This window comes from Castanea sativa, chromosome 3, assembly GCF_040712315.1.
Source record: "Castanea sativa cultivar Marrone di Chiusa Pesio chromosome 3, ASM4071231v1".
NCBI lineage: Eukaryota > Viridiplantae > Streptophyta > Magnoliopsida > Fagales > Fagaceae > Castanea > Castanea sativa.
Window position 1 is genome coordinate 45,445,091 of NC_134015.1, and position 14,433 is coordinate 45,459,523.

The window sequence follows — 14,433 nt, forward strand, 5'->3', positions numbered from 1 at the left end:
CTTGGACGAGACCAGAGAGATGAGAAAATGAAGGCCGAGGTGGAAGAATCATCACGGCCCCCACTAGGAGAAATAAGGGTAATTATAGGAGGAAGCTCGACGACGCAGTCGTCCAAGTCAAGGAAGACATACCTGAAGGTGGTGCAGAACATCCAACAGTCTGGACGACCTCCTTGGATGAGGGAGGTATACAAACAGGCTGTTACTTTCACGGACGAGGAGGCAGGACGAATTCACCACCCACACAATGACGCGATAGTCATCACCCTACTCATCTCTGACTACACGACCAGGAGGGTATTGATAGACAATGGCAGCTCTGCAGACATTCTCTACTACCCCGCATTCCAACAAATGAGGCTAGGACGAGATCAGCTTCGACCAGTGAACTCGCCGTTGGTAGGATTCGGAGGAATGAAGGTACAACCTGTGGGCACCATCACGTTGCCAGTGGTCGTCGGAACATATCCGCAGCAGATAACCAAGGAGGTGAATTTCCTTGTTGTTGATTGTGCATCGTCATACAATGCAATTATTGGAAGGCCAACTTTGAACAGCTGGAAAGCGGTAACCTCTACCTACCACATGTCCATCAAATTCCCGACCGAGCATGGAGTAGGCCGGTACAAGGAAACCGGTGACTGCACGTCAGAGAATGCTACTTAGCTATCTTGGCCATGGACGAGCACATGCGGGCGATGAGTATAGACGGAAGAACGGTCGTGGGCCGAGCCCACCGAAGCATTGAGGACGTCCCTTTGGACGATAACCCGGCCCGAGAAGTCTACCGTAGTTGGGGCAAGCATGGAAGAGGGGCAAAGCACGCTTTGATTCGGTTTCGAAGAAAAACCTCGATGTCTTTGCGTGGAGTCAGCGAGGACATGCCCGACATTGATCCGAGCGTCATTACCCATAGCCTCGAACGTGTGTCCCTATTCGAAACCGGTGCGTCGGAAGAGAAGAGTTTTTGCTCCCGAGCGAGACAATGCCATTAAGGAAGAGGTGCGGAAGTTGGTCGCCGCGAAGTTTATCCGAGAAGTTCATTACCCGGACGGATTTGGCGAACGTAGTCATGGTCAAGAAGCCAATGGCAAGTGGCGGATATGCGTGGACTTCACCGATCTAAACAAAGCTTGCCCCAAGGATAGCTACCCCATTGCCGCGCGGCCGAGTTAGTGGACTCGACGGTGTCACGGGATAGTTAGCTTCATGGACGCTTTCTCGGGGTATAACCGCATTCGGATGAATGAAGCGGTATCGAGAGAAGACCTCATTCGTCACGAGCCAAGGGTTGTATTGCTACAAGGTTATGCCTTCGGTTTGAAGAACGCGGGGCGACCTGCCAAAGGTGGTTAACCATATGTTCCGAATCCTCAAATCGAGCGAAATGTGGAGGTTTATGTGGACGACATGCTGGTGAAGAGCCAGGACGAGGATAAACATCTTGACGACCTTCAAGAGACTTTTGATACGTTGCGATAGTACCACATGAAATTAAATCCGAGCAAGTGTGCTTTCGGGGTTTCATCGGGTAAATTCTTGGGGTTTATGGTGTCACACAGAGGAATTGAGGCGAATCCGGATAAAATCCAGGCGATACTGAACATGGAGCCACCGAAAAATATCAAGGAAGTCCGGATCTCTTCGGACGAGTCGCCGCCCTCAACAGGTTTGTATCGAAAGCTACTGACAAATGTTTACCATTCTTTAAAGTCCTTAGGAAGGCTTTTGAATGGATGGACGAGTGTCAAAAGGCCTTCCAAGACTTGAAGACGTATCTAATGACGGCACCACTGTTGAGTCCGTCTGTACTTGGGGAAGAGTTGTACTTGTACTTGGCAGTGTCCCCACACGCAGTAAGCTCAGCGTTAGTCAGAGAAGAGGGGAGAGTCTAGAAGCCGGTCTATTACACAAGCCACGCAATGAGAGGGGCAGAAAGACGATACCCGATGATGGAGAAACTAGCCTTCGCATTAATCACGGCTTCCAGGAAGCTGAGACATTATTTCCAGGCACACGTCATCAACGTCCTGACAGACCATCCCATAAAAAAGGCGATGAGCAAGTTGGAAGCTGCTGGACGGCTAGTACAGTGGGCCGTTGAGCTCAGCCAGTTTGATGTTAGGTACCTCCCGAGGAGCACAATAAAAGCGCAAGCATTGGTAGATTTCATTGCAGAATTCACCCCCAATCAGGACGACCTGAACAAGGACGAAGGAAATGAAATGTGGGTGATTAATGTAGACGGATCGTCCACAATGTATGCAGGAGGGATTGAAATTGTACTGAAGTCCCCTGAAGGTGACAAGCTGGAGTATGCGGCCCGTCTGCAGTATCCAACTACCAACAACGAGGCTGAGTACGAGGCTCTACTCAAGGGGTTGGAATTGGCCAAGTCCTTAGGGGCGGAGTCGTTAACAATCAGAGGAAACTCTCAACTGGTCATTAACCAAGTAAATGGGATGTGCGATGTCAAGGAGGATCGAATGAAGAAGTACCTTAACAGAGTAAAACGCCTTGCCCGAAAATTTTCAGCCATAAGTTTTATTCAACTTCCCAGGGAGGAGAATGCGGAAGCAGACGCCTTGGCGAAAGCCGCCTCGGCAGGGGTCATAGACGAGTTCGGCGACATCCAGTACATGCCGAGCATAGACATCCCTGACATACAGCAGATAGGAGGAGGAGAGAATTGGATGAGTCCGATAATAATTTACCTCAAGGATGGAAGGCTTCCAGAGGACAAGGATAAGGCGAGAAAGTTAAGGGTCAGGTCGGCCAAGTATGTCCTCATTAATGAAGTGTTGTACAAGCGAGGCTTTTCCCAACCCTACTTAAGGTGCTTGGCCCCTGACGAGTCAAACTATGTTCTAAGGGAAGTTCATGAAGGATCGTGTGGAAATCATTCAGGGGCAAGGTCCCTTGTCCATAAGGTCGTCCGTGCCGGCTACTATTGGCCAACAATGCAGGCAGACGCTAAAGCCTATGTCAAGGTATGTGACCAATGCCAGCATTATAGCAATGTGCCTAGACAGCCGTCGGAATACTGGACCCCAATGACGGCCCCATGGCCCTCGCACGGGGCGCCCGGATATCCGGGTCCTTTCCGTAGAATCCCAGATGAAGTTTTTGGTGGTAGGAATAGATTACTTTACCAAGTGGGTAGAAGCCGAGTCTCTTGCAGCAATCACTCAGCAAAACGTGAAGAATTTTGTATGGAAGAATATCCTGTGCAGATTCGGAGTACCCAGGGTATTAGTATCTGACAACGGACGTCAATTTGACAACGCACCCTTCAGGGACTTTTGCAATCATTTTGGGATCAAGAATCACTATTCTTCACCCTCCCATCCACAGCAAATGGGCAAGCGAGTAGCAAACCGATCCCCTCGCTGAAAATTATCAAGACTCGTCTTCGAGGGGGCAAAAGGGATATGGCCGGGGCGCCAGGTGTTCTTTGGGCCCTATAGGACGACCGTACGAACTCCGACGGGAGACCCCTTTCAAACTAGCCTATGGGAGTGAGGCTGTTATACCAGCGGAGGTCCATATGGCAAGTTACCGAGTGATGAAGTACCAGGAGAAAGACAACGGGGAACAACTTCGCCTTGACCTCGATCTTATTGATGAGGTAAGAATGGATGCGGAGCAAAGGACGGCAAGGTACAAAAATCTCATGGCCAGACAGCATGATGCCATGGTAAAACCCGAACGGTTCGTGTCAGGGGACCTTGTCCTCAAAGGGTCTCCTTGGCGACCAGAACCCGGCTCATGGAAAACTGACCCGGTGGGAAGGACCCTGCCAGGGGTAATCAACTGCAAAAGGCAGGGGTCCTACTACCTGGAAGCCCTGGACGGGCGGAAGTTAGAGCATCCTTGGAACGTGGAACATCTGCAAAGGTACTATCAGTGATGAGCAGGGACGAGGGAAGTTAGTGGCAAAATTACAGTTGTGGTTTGTGTGTTTGTTTATATTTACTTTTGCTTTTACTACTGTTATGGTGTGTTATGAATAAAAGTGCACTAGTTCTTAAACTTTTGCACTACTTACAGACTAGCTTATGAAAGACGATGCTATGTACTTGAGTATTTTAATAAGGCACTAGCTTGTAAGCATGTGCCAAGTTTGTGAACAATGTTCATGTAATAATATGGTTTGGATTTCTTATGTATTTGAATTCCAGTTTCCCTGATAATACCCATGGACGAGGAAAAAGCCTTAGACAAGTAAAATCTCTGGACGAAGACAAATTCATCTAAGATTTCCTTTAAACGAGGATAAAGCAAAGAAAAAATGTCAAGGCATGCTCGTCCAAGCTTTCCTTAGAAAAGAATGAGGATAAAGCAAAGAAAAAATACTAAGGCATGCTCGTCTAAGATTTCCTTAGCCAAAGCCCACTCGTCTAAGAAGGAAAGTAGGCATTAACGCATGACATCCCAACGACGAGCATATGGTCAAGACGATTACAAACTCGTGAAAATATGAGTAATAATAGCCTGAAGGGTAGGCAAAATGATCATTATCGTCCTAAGCGAGTCGTCCATGAGGAAATTGTGTAAACGATCACCCAACACTTGGGAATATTGCTTAAAAGGCAATGGAATAAAACATAAAAATGCATAAACTCGTCCATGGAACAACAATAACAATCGAAAATAAACATTCATTAAACGTTAAAGGGTGGACGACCATCGTCCAAAAACCCTTAAGAAATAAGCCTTGAAAGGCAATTGTTTATAAACTCGCCAAAAGTGCTCCAGACAAGATAAATGTATTATACATTTAAAAAAAGAAAAAAAAAAAACAAGAGCAAAACACTTGGACAAATAGTAATTAAATCTTTCAACAAAAGGCATCAGGCATCAGGGTCGTCTTGAGCAGGCTTGGTTGAGGCGTCGTCTTCAACGTTGACGTCTTCAGAGCTAGTCTGAAGAAATGAACTGGAAGCACCTCCTAGTTGAAGGACGATGGGGCTGAAATCAACTTCTGGAAACTTTTCTTTCGCCTCCATGCGAAAATCCTCAAATCCAGCTGCATAGTTGGCGTCCAGAAGGTCGGTGAATGGCTTCGAAGCCTTGAATTCGTCCACAGCTTCATCCTTCGCCCTCACAAGGGAGTTGCTTAGCTCGTCGATTTTCCTTTGAAAGTGGTCAAGATGAGAGTCTTTCTCCACTATGTCGGCCTTCAGCTCCTCGACGAGGTTGAGCAAGCCCTTGGCCTCGTCCTTAGCCTTGGCAGCCGTCTCAGCCCAACCCTTGCAATCGTCCTTGACCTCCTGGATCCTCCTCTCCAACAGTAGCCTCATCCTGTCCAGCTCGTGGCTTGGACGCAGCTATAAACTTGGACATGGCCTGCACAAGCAAATAAAAGTTTTCTTATTAAGCAAAGTCAACAAGCATAAAAGCAAAACTAATGACGAGAATAGATTCATATCACTTACCTTGAAAAGATTGTGGACACCTGAGTGTTCAAAATCTTTCAAGGACATGTTATAGCATGCAGCCACGTCCTCGTCAGACACTGCTTGTTGAAACCTCTCCCAAGCCAAACCCTCACTCTCAAGAAGGTTAGGCACGACGTCAACGGGAGGCTGGGACGAGGTAGGAACAATGGTTTTGGACGGAGGAGGATGAACAGGCTCATACGACTCCACATCAACGATCTGGACGGACGGCGATTGAGGAGGAAGAACAGGGACAGCGGGAGAGACGACCCCAGTCTTGGACGACTTCCTGTGCTTGGCTCTCCGGCTGGGGAGGTTTTCAAGGTTGATAGCCTTTGACAGGCTTCTCTTATCACCAGCAGCAGGACGAGCCCTTGTCTCGGAGTCTTGCTTAGCACGCTCGTCCGCGACTCCCTTGCCCTTGTTTTCCTTCATACTAGCCATCCCTAAAACAAATAACAATAACAGGTATGGGTGAATAAGTTAACAAATCTATCTAAGATGACAAAAATAAGAAAATAATAAAAAAGAGGAAATTCAAGACGAGAACTCACGTCGACGAACTGTGATTTCGTGGGCTAGTGCTTCCGGAGAGAGCTCTAGGCCAAGTCCCCAAGTCGCAAGACACTGCAGGGTGACCAAAGAGTGGAAGTCCCTCTCTGGGTAAAGACGAGCCTTCTGAACGCGTCCTAGATAGAGCTTGTTCAACGAAGGCCTTCTAACACCTGCAATAAAGACGAGGAGTTTAACATAGAAAGATGTATAATAAAGGTAATGTTACGGTAGTGGTAAGCATACCTTCAGGACGAAGGTTCCCTATGTCTCATGTATAGGGGGGAAACGAATCCCTGCTCAACTCAATAGGGCGTCCTGCCCAAAAACCGGAGACGAAGAAGAACTCCGTCTTCTAGCTCCTATCTGAAGTAACCAAAGATTTAATAATCCTACAATCTTTTCTCCCGTCGTGAACCGATAGAAGCCACAAGATTGACTAATTTCGTAGGTTTATAGCAAAAAGGAATTCGGTCCCACGATAAAAGGACAATCCCCTTCAAAAACCTCTCTCCACAAAACTTGCATAGAAACGACTAGTCTCCATGCATTAGGATTTAGCTGACACAAACCTAAACCTAACCTACTAAGTAACTCCTTGGCAAAAGCATTAAGAGGTAGCCTAAGACCCCCTAGAAGATAGGCTTCATAAACCCCAATGCCAAAGTGAGGTTGGCAACACCACTCACCACGGACGGCTAATCTAGGATTTAGCTCGTCTGGGATTTGGTACCAGCTTATAAGGGACGCTAACTTCCTCTCGTCCGTCTTGGCCGGAACCCCTACAGCACAGTTGTATACAGTCTCAACCTCGTCCATTCTAGTGGGCGAGGGTGCGCTAGAAGGACCAGCCCCAGACCCAGACCCTACCCTCGTCCTAAGTTCTTCCTGGAAAACTTCGAAGGGAACCCCAGGAACCCCAGAAACATACTCGTCTGTGGTATTACCACTGCTTCTACTGTCACTACTAGAACCACTATAGCTAGTTGTGTTACGATATTCATCTATCTCCCTATCAACACTATTGCTAGACGAAGAGAAACTTTCGGACATTTTGGAAATATAAGGGAAACCTAAAGACAAGCGTAGAGAAAATACCTGGCTCTAGACGAAAGAAACTAGGGACGCTGGAATACTCCTAGACGAGGCGATGGACGAGAGATGTCAAACGAGAGAATTTGGAAAATGGAGAGGGTAGGGGAGGAAATCCACTATTTATAGGTGTTGAAAAGTAAAACCCAAAACGAAATGACCAATCAGGAAGAACCATGTGGCAGCCTCCTCGAAAACCCAAATCGACGCAACGGTTAACCTAGGTAAATAATGACACGTGACATAATCTGGGGCCTTTGGAGCCTCGTCCTCTACTTTGAAACACATAGAATAATATGTTGGAACGATTCCAGAAACCAAAGAGCTTTGGACGACCTTAGAACAGGGGGCAACTAATAGGGAGCTGATTTAGCCTATCTTTGTCTCGTCCATACAGGTCGTCCATGACCTACCTACCACTGTAAACACCCTCAGAAACTTGCCTACAATTACCTCGTCCAAGGAAGAAGAGTTCTGGACGAGATAAGCACCACCAGTGATGCACTCGTCCAGAGTACCGACAGCCTCATCCTGAAGGAGTGACTGTTAGACGAGGCAGCCTCTGCGCGTGTACCAAAGCACACCCAACTAAGGAACTCCAGGACGAGGGTATCGTACTTAGGAAAATCTCCGAATAAGATGTGATGATCCCTTATCCCACGCATAACCGCCAGGTATCCGTTGTGAAACAAGAGCATAACTTCCAAACGGTTATGCAAGTTACGTTTGATTTCTACCTCTCCTTGAATCCAGGAGAAGTTCCAATTTTGATAACTGCCTATAAGAACACTATATAAAGGCTGTTTCAGACAAGGCCAAGGTATGTTCAATTTTTACTCCAAAAAAGTTGGAACTCAGATAAGATAGAGAGAAAAACTAACTTTGCCATTGGAGGATTTTTGGCCGGCAGCCCCGGTCGCCTTTGATTCGCTTTTCTTTCTTTTTCAGGCCGCAGGGAGAACCAGTTGTCCTTTGAAGTCCGGAGCATCCAGCCTACTGATCTTCTTGGCATCATCAGAACCAGTTATATAAAATGTAATTTTGCTGCAATACTTGTGCATATATACAATTTATTATAGCTTATGTAAAAAGATTTTTTTTTTTATTTTATTTCTTTGCATTTCTTGAAGATAAAAAAAGAGAGTAAATGGTGATTGTTGTGTGTGAAGAGAAAACACTATTAAAAAATAAATATTTTAATAAAATAAAGTACAAAATGGATAATCAAATGTGGGTATTTTGAAAAATAGTTAGTTAAAATCGTAGTTATTAAACCCGAATCAGTTATTGACTTGAATTATGAGCTAGGTCATTGGATTTAACAAATCCAGCCAGGTTAATAAAACCCAATCGGGTCACATGGGTTGCTTAAAACCTACCAGGTTGCACCAATTTTGACTGAGTCACATACTTTTTCAATCCAATTGATCACCCGATCTAGTCAATGCGCAGGGTCACCGGTCTAACCAGCCAGGCCAGGCCGGGTTTAATAATAATGCTTAAAATAGAAAAAGTAAATTATTTTTTTCTAAAATAGATAGTAATTTTTGCACAAGTTACATGCTTGAATGCTTTTATAAATAAAATGTATGCATCTTCCTCACAATGCAAGAGGAATGATACATTTATAGAATCCACATAGTGTGAGAAGGTGGATACATATATTTGAGTATGATAAAATTATTAATATTAATGGGAAGTAAATGGGTTACTTAATCCAAAAGTCTTTAATACTTATCTAATCATTAACAATTGATTTGTTTGTTTGAATGATTGAGACTCGTGATAATTAGATTAATGTGTTTTGGGATTTGGACTACTTTAAAAATCAAATAGGTTGCGAATTACAGATTTCCACTCAATACAACTAGTAGGCCAACATATTTGATTTGGCCAACATATCGTAGAATTATTTTATTGGATGAACTAAACATAAGTGGCAAACTTATATAGTACTTAACAGAAAATATGGACGAGTGAGCTATTGACGCAAACAAAATATAATTTTACTTCGTAAAATTTAAACCATGAAATTTCAAAATATAAAATTTTTATACTTTTAAATTTTAGGGGTGTAATTTGACGTTTAGCCTAAATAGAATAACAATATCTTTTAATTTTAATTGTAATAAAGGGAAGCAAGTTCCCCCACAAAACAACCTATTAAGGTCGCAAACAATCAAAGAGAATAAAAGGGTTTGAAATTGTAACATATTAAACCAATAACTTTCTTCTTTGTGAATCATAGGGCTAGTCTAGAGTCTTTTATTTATTTATTTATTTATTTAATTTTTAAGTCTAGTCTAGAGTCTACACCAAATTTTGGTCACCATTGATGTGAAGGCAGCAAGAGAAATGGTGTATATAATGTGGCTTCCTAGTTTCCACTGTGCAAATCAATTAGTGTATTTATATACATACATATATAAACCTAACTTAGCTATGACTTTTAAAAGTTTGGTGACGATGAGGTCAAAGTCCATCTTTAAGAATTGATTTCCACGACTCTTTCTCTCTCTCAGAGTCACAGTATAATTCCAGATTGCTGCCATAAATGGTGGGCTACTTCCACGTTTCCAAATGGCCCAAAATCAATACATTGACTTTCATTCCTATTCTATTAAATTGAGTTTCATTCATCTGCAATGTCGTGGGAAAAAAAAAAAAAAAAACTCATATAATCCATTGCCTAATTTCCCACCATAATGGTCAACATGGTTTTTTTTTTTATATATAAAACCAAGCATGCTTCCATAAAAATTAAAAAAAAACATGGTTGAAAGTTTCACTCACTTTCTTATATGTTTTATTTTTTTCCCTTACTACACAAATTTATTTATTTATTTTGACAAAAATAGTGTAAAATATAAGGGCAATAATTTGGTGGACCTCATAACATGTTGTTTGGTAAGATACAAGTCCAAGAGATTAAACAAGAATTTTTCTTGGTCTCAAGAAAAAAAAAATAAAGAAAAGAATTTGTCTTGGCTTCAAAAAAGAGAAATAGAATTTGTCTTGTTTCTAAAAAAAAAAAAAAATTGTCTTGGGAGAATTACTTGTCATTGTTGCCTAAAATGCCAACTTGCCAACTTGCCATTGAATTTTGAAATTTCGAACCCTTTGGTCATGGTCCACATTTCAGCCTTCAGCGTCTTTCCTTCTCGGAAAATAATAATAATAATAATAATAAAATCAATGGCTTTAGTACTAAGGACCCAAATTGGTTTGTCTATACTCTGTGGGGCTTTCCTCCCACGTAGCAAAAAGTGACACGTTACCCCGTGAGATGGTACATTCTGTTCTGATAATTTCTACTTTTCAAAATTTATTATTATTTTTGTAAATTACATTAAAAAAATTTCAAAATTTAATCTTATTTCAAACCAGTCGCTAACTCCAACAATGTACAGAATAGTTAAATAAAAATTAAAAATACTTATTTTGTTTAAAGATTTATGACTTGACTTTAAAAAAAATGTATAACTTGAAAATGAATGAAAATAAGTAATTTCTTGTTCAATATAATGGATTGGAAAAATTCTTTTTCTTTCATATTATTGGTTCCACATAACACATCCCGACGTGGGCTATTCTATAGTGATAACTTCAAATAATACTTATTTGCAATTAAATCTACTATCCACCACCAATCTAATTAATGTTATCTTGATAGTAGATCTATAAATTACATTCTTATATCCTCCATCATTTAGAAGGTTACTAAAGTAATGATTGTATGTAATGTATAAATTTTATTCTTACAATATAAAACAATTAGAAGAAAATCTAATGTTATCGAAATTTTTTGAAATAGAAATTTAAATTTCTTAAAACTTAGTTAATAGAGTTTTTATTTTACCTAAAATTGAACTCAGTGTTGTCGAGTCATTCCACATCGGTAAGGTATGATATTGAGAAGGGATTTATCACTTGCTCCACGACACTAATAACCGCATACAGTTTTGGTGTTGGCATGTAAGTTTCCCCTATATATATAGGAGTGTGTGTGTGTGTGTGTGTGTTTCTCAAAAAAAAAAAAAAAAAAGAAGGTTATAGTTAGATCTGTACCGTGTGTAATACATTAATCCATTATGATAGTTTCAAATAATAATCTAATACCTATCTATATGAATTTTCTTTCTAATGATGCCATAAAAGATGAAGTTTAATAAAAGTCATTTAAGATCCAACCATTATGATAGTTCCAAATAATATTCTAATACCTATCTATATGAATTTTCTTTCTAATTATGCCATAAAAGATGAAGTTTAATAAAATTCATTTAAGATCCAACGTATATGATAATTTAAAAAAAAAAATTTCAAAAGTCTTTTAATTGTAAAGTTTTTTAATCATTAAATAGACTCTATCCAAACTCTAAAAGAAAACATTCGGAATGACCCATCGTTGATATCATATTATGATGGTTGTAAATAGCAGTATTATTATTCATGATTAATAGATGAACAATGAAACTGTGAATTTAGAATTTAACAATTCAAATACTAAGTTTAAACTACAATGACACATATACAGAAGACTCCAAATATTGGAACATATTTCTTCTACCATTTTCATTATTTAATTAAAACCAAAGTTTCAAAGATAATTCCAATTCAATTAAACCCAATACATATATACATATGAACGTAAAGAATTCCAAAAATCAAAACAACAATCTCCAAAAGTCTCTGTCTAATACAATCATTATTTTCTTTTTTCTTTTTTTCAGATGGTGCGTTCTTTAGTTCTTTTTCCTTTTATGTTTCATTAAACTTTTTCTAATTGATCAAAATATCTCTCATATATGTTAACATTAAATCTGATAAGAAAACTCTACATATGTATTTTTTTGAAGGCGCTCCAAGAACAAAAATCAATGCAAGAGACTGTACAGCAAAATGGTGTTAGAAGAATAATCCAAAAAAAAAAAACTATTTAAAATATAATATAGGAATGAAAAACCAAGTTGAAATTGTAACAAATAATCCCTAAAAAAAACTATTTATAATATAATATAGGGTTATGAATTCCTAATCAAATTTGGTTATATAATTTTTTTTAAAGGATGAATATGTTGGTAGAGTCCATTTGATGTAAAATTTAAATCCTGTTGAAATTAAAAATGATACATATTTGTTGAGTCTCATTTGATATAATTATAGAGTTTAAACCCTATTGAAATTATAATTTCTAATCAATGTTAATATAAAAAAAAGAAAAAAAAGAAGAGAAATAATTTATTTCATTAACGTTAAAATGAAAAAAAGAAAGAAGAGAAAGTATATATTTCATCAACGTTAATATGATAGATTTTTTTTTTTAAATGTCATCAACATAGAAATTATCAAATTAATGGAGATATATTCTATTTTTTGGGATAGATTTATGTTAATTGAGTTATTATATATTTTGTTAGGATTATCTAAAAATTCCCTAATTAGGTGATAATTTAGATCTCCTTTAAGTATAGTGTTTGTATGGCACCCAAAAACTAAATTTAATTTTAAAAAAAGAAATTTAATAATTTTTCTATAATTTGGTGCTATAAAATCGAAAGAATTAAATTGAATTAAATCAAATTAATAAACATAAGTAAAAAATGCTGATGTAGAAAATTATGGAGTGGTCAATTAAAGTTCAAAGGCTTCAGTTATATATATATATATATATATATATATATATATATATATATATATATATATAACGAAATTTCTTTGACATTTATCTCAAAATATATATTATATAACGAAATATCTTCTGAATGGGCATAGAATATTTCCTATTGAAAATGAAAGCAGCCCAGTCGTGTTTTCATACAAAACAACAAAAAGGGGAGCCAAAAACAGATTAAAGCTCTTTTAAATTTCAATGATTCAAACTTCCCTTGCCGTCATTCTATGCCTTAATTAAGATGCATGGTCATTCAAAAAAGTGCAGACCAAAATATGCTCCACTGCATCAATCTTTAGATTGTGGTCCGTGGACCAAGCCAACAACGTAATCATCGTGTTAAAGTTCTTTTATATTCTGTTTTTATAAGCCATTAATTTTCTTACCCCCAAATTTTGATTGTAGAAAATTGATATACATTCTAATTCTAACACCAGTTTTACAGTCCTACACTACTTATTCTTCTTCTTTTTGGTGAGTTATTAAGCCTAGGCCATAGCTAAGTAAAAGGAGAACAAAAACCTACCCTAAAATCTAAAAAAGCAAAAAAATTTCCTGATATTTTTACTTATATAAAATTAATTTTGTTCTAACTATAAATCTTTATTTTGTCATCATAAAAAATTATTTTTAAAAAATGTGAGGCACACCTTACTAAAAAAAATATTAAAGAAAATTATCTATGAATCGAAACAATTTTTATTACAACTTATTAAAATGATATTATGAGTGCTCTTCAAAAAAAAAAAAAAAAAGAAGAAGATATTATGAGTGGTGTATAAAGATCTATTACTTTTTATTTTTATTTTTTATTTTATCTCCCTCCATTCACACTTCATCCCTTGAAAAAATTGTGAAAAAAATTGTATCCTGAATTAAAAATTAAAGTTTTCTTTTATGAAAATTCGTCAAGAAAGCATTTATTAAGAAAGCATTTATGCATACTCTTGTGCTGTCCTTCACCAGATATGTTCTTCTTTTTTTTTTTTTTTAATTTTGGGGATTTTTTTTAAAGAGAAATATTATGTATACGACGTTTTATCATACTTTCACAACAAATTATATATGACAGGTTGTTATAGGTTGTTATTGATGGAAAAAATGTGATTTTAGCGGTAAATTTAAATTTGAACTAATAACAATTTCCAACCTATGATTTGTTGTGAAAATATTATGTACGAATATTTTTATTTTTTATTTTTATGATTCGTGTCTGTTTAGGAACAACTTATCTAGTTTTTTTGTTGAAAGCTTTTTGAATAAAAGGTATTTTATTTTTTTGAGAAAAGGTAAAAGTTAAACTCATATAAAGCAAGTAGATGATTCACGTGGGACCTGTAAATAGTATAAAAATAAACATCTACAAATAGTAGAAAAATAAACAAAAATTAAATAAAATAAGTAAGTGATTCACGTGAGAATCACAAATAGTAAGAAAATAAACACAAATAATATAAAAAATAAGCAATAAATTAACATATACTCTAATCTCAATTCAATAAACAGAGAGTGAACAACATGTTTCTTTCTTTTTATATTTATTTACTATTTTGTAAACCCGTCATAATAATAAGATAACTACTAGAGTTGGAATTACCTTATCTGTATTTTTTTTAAAGATTTATTTAGATAACTTTCTATAAAAAAAAAAAAAAAAAAAGAAGAAGATTTATT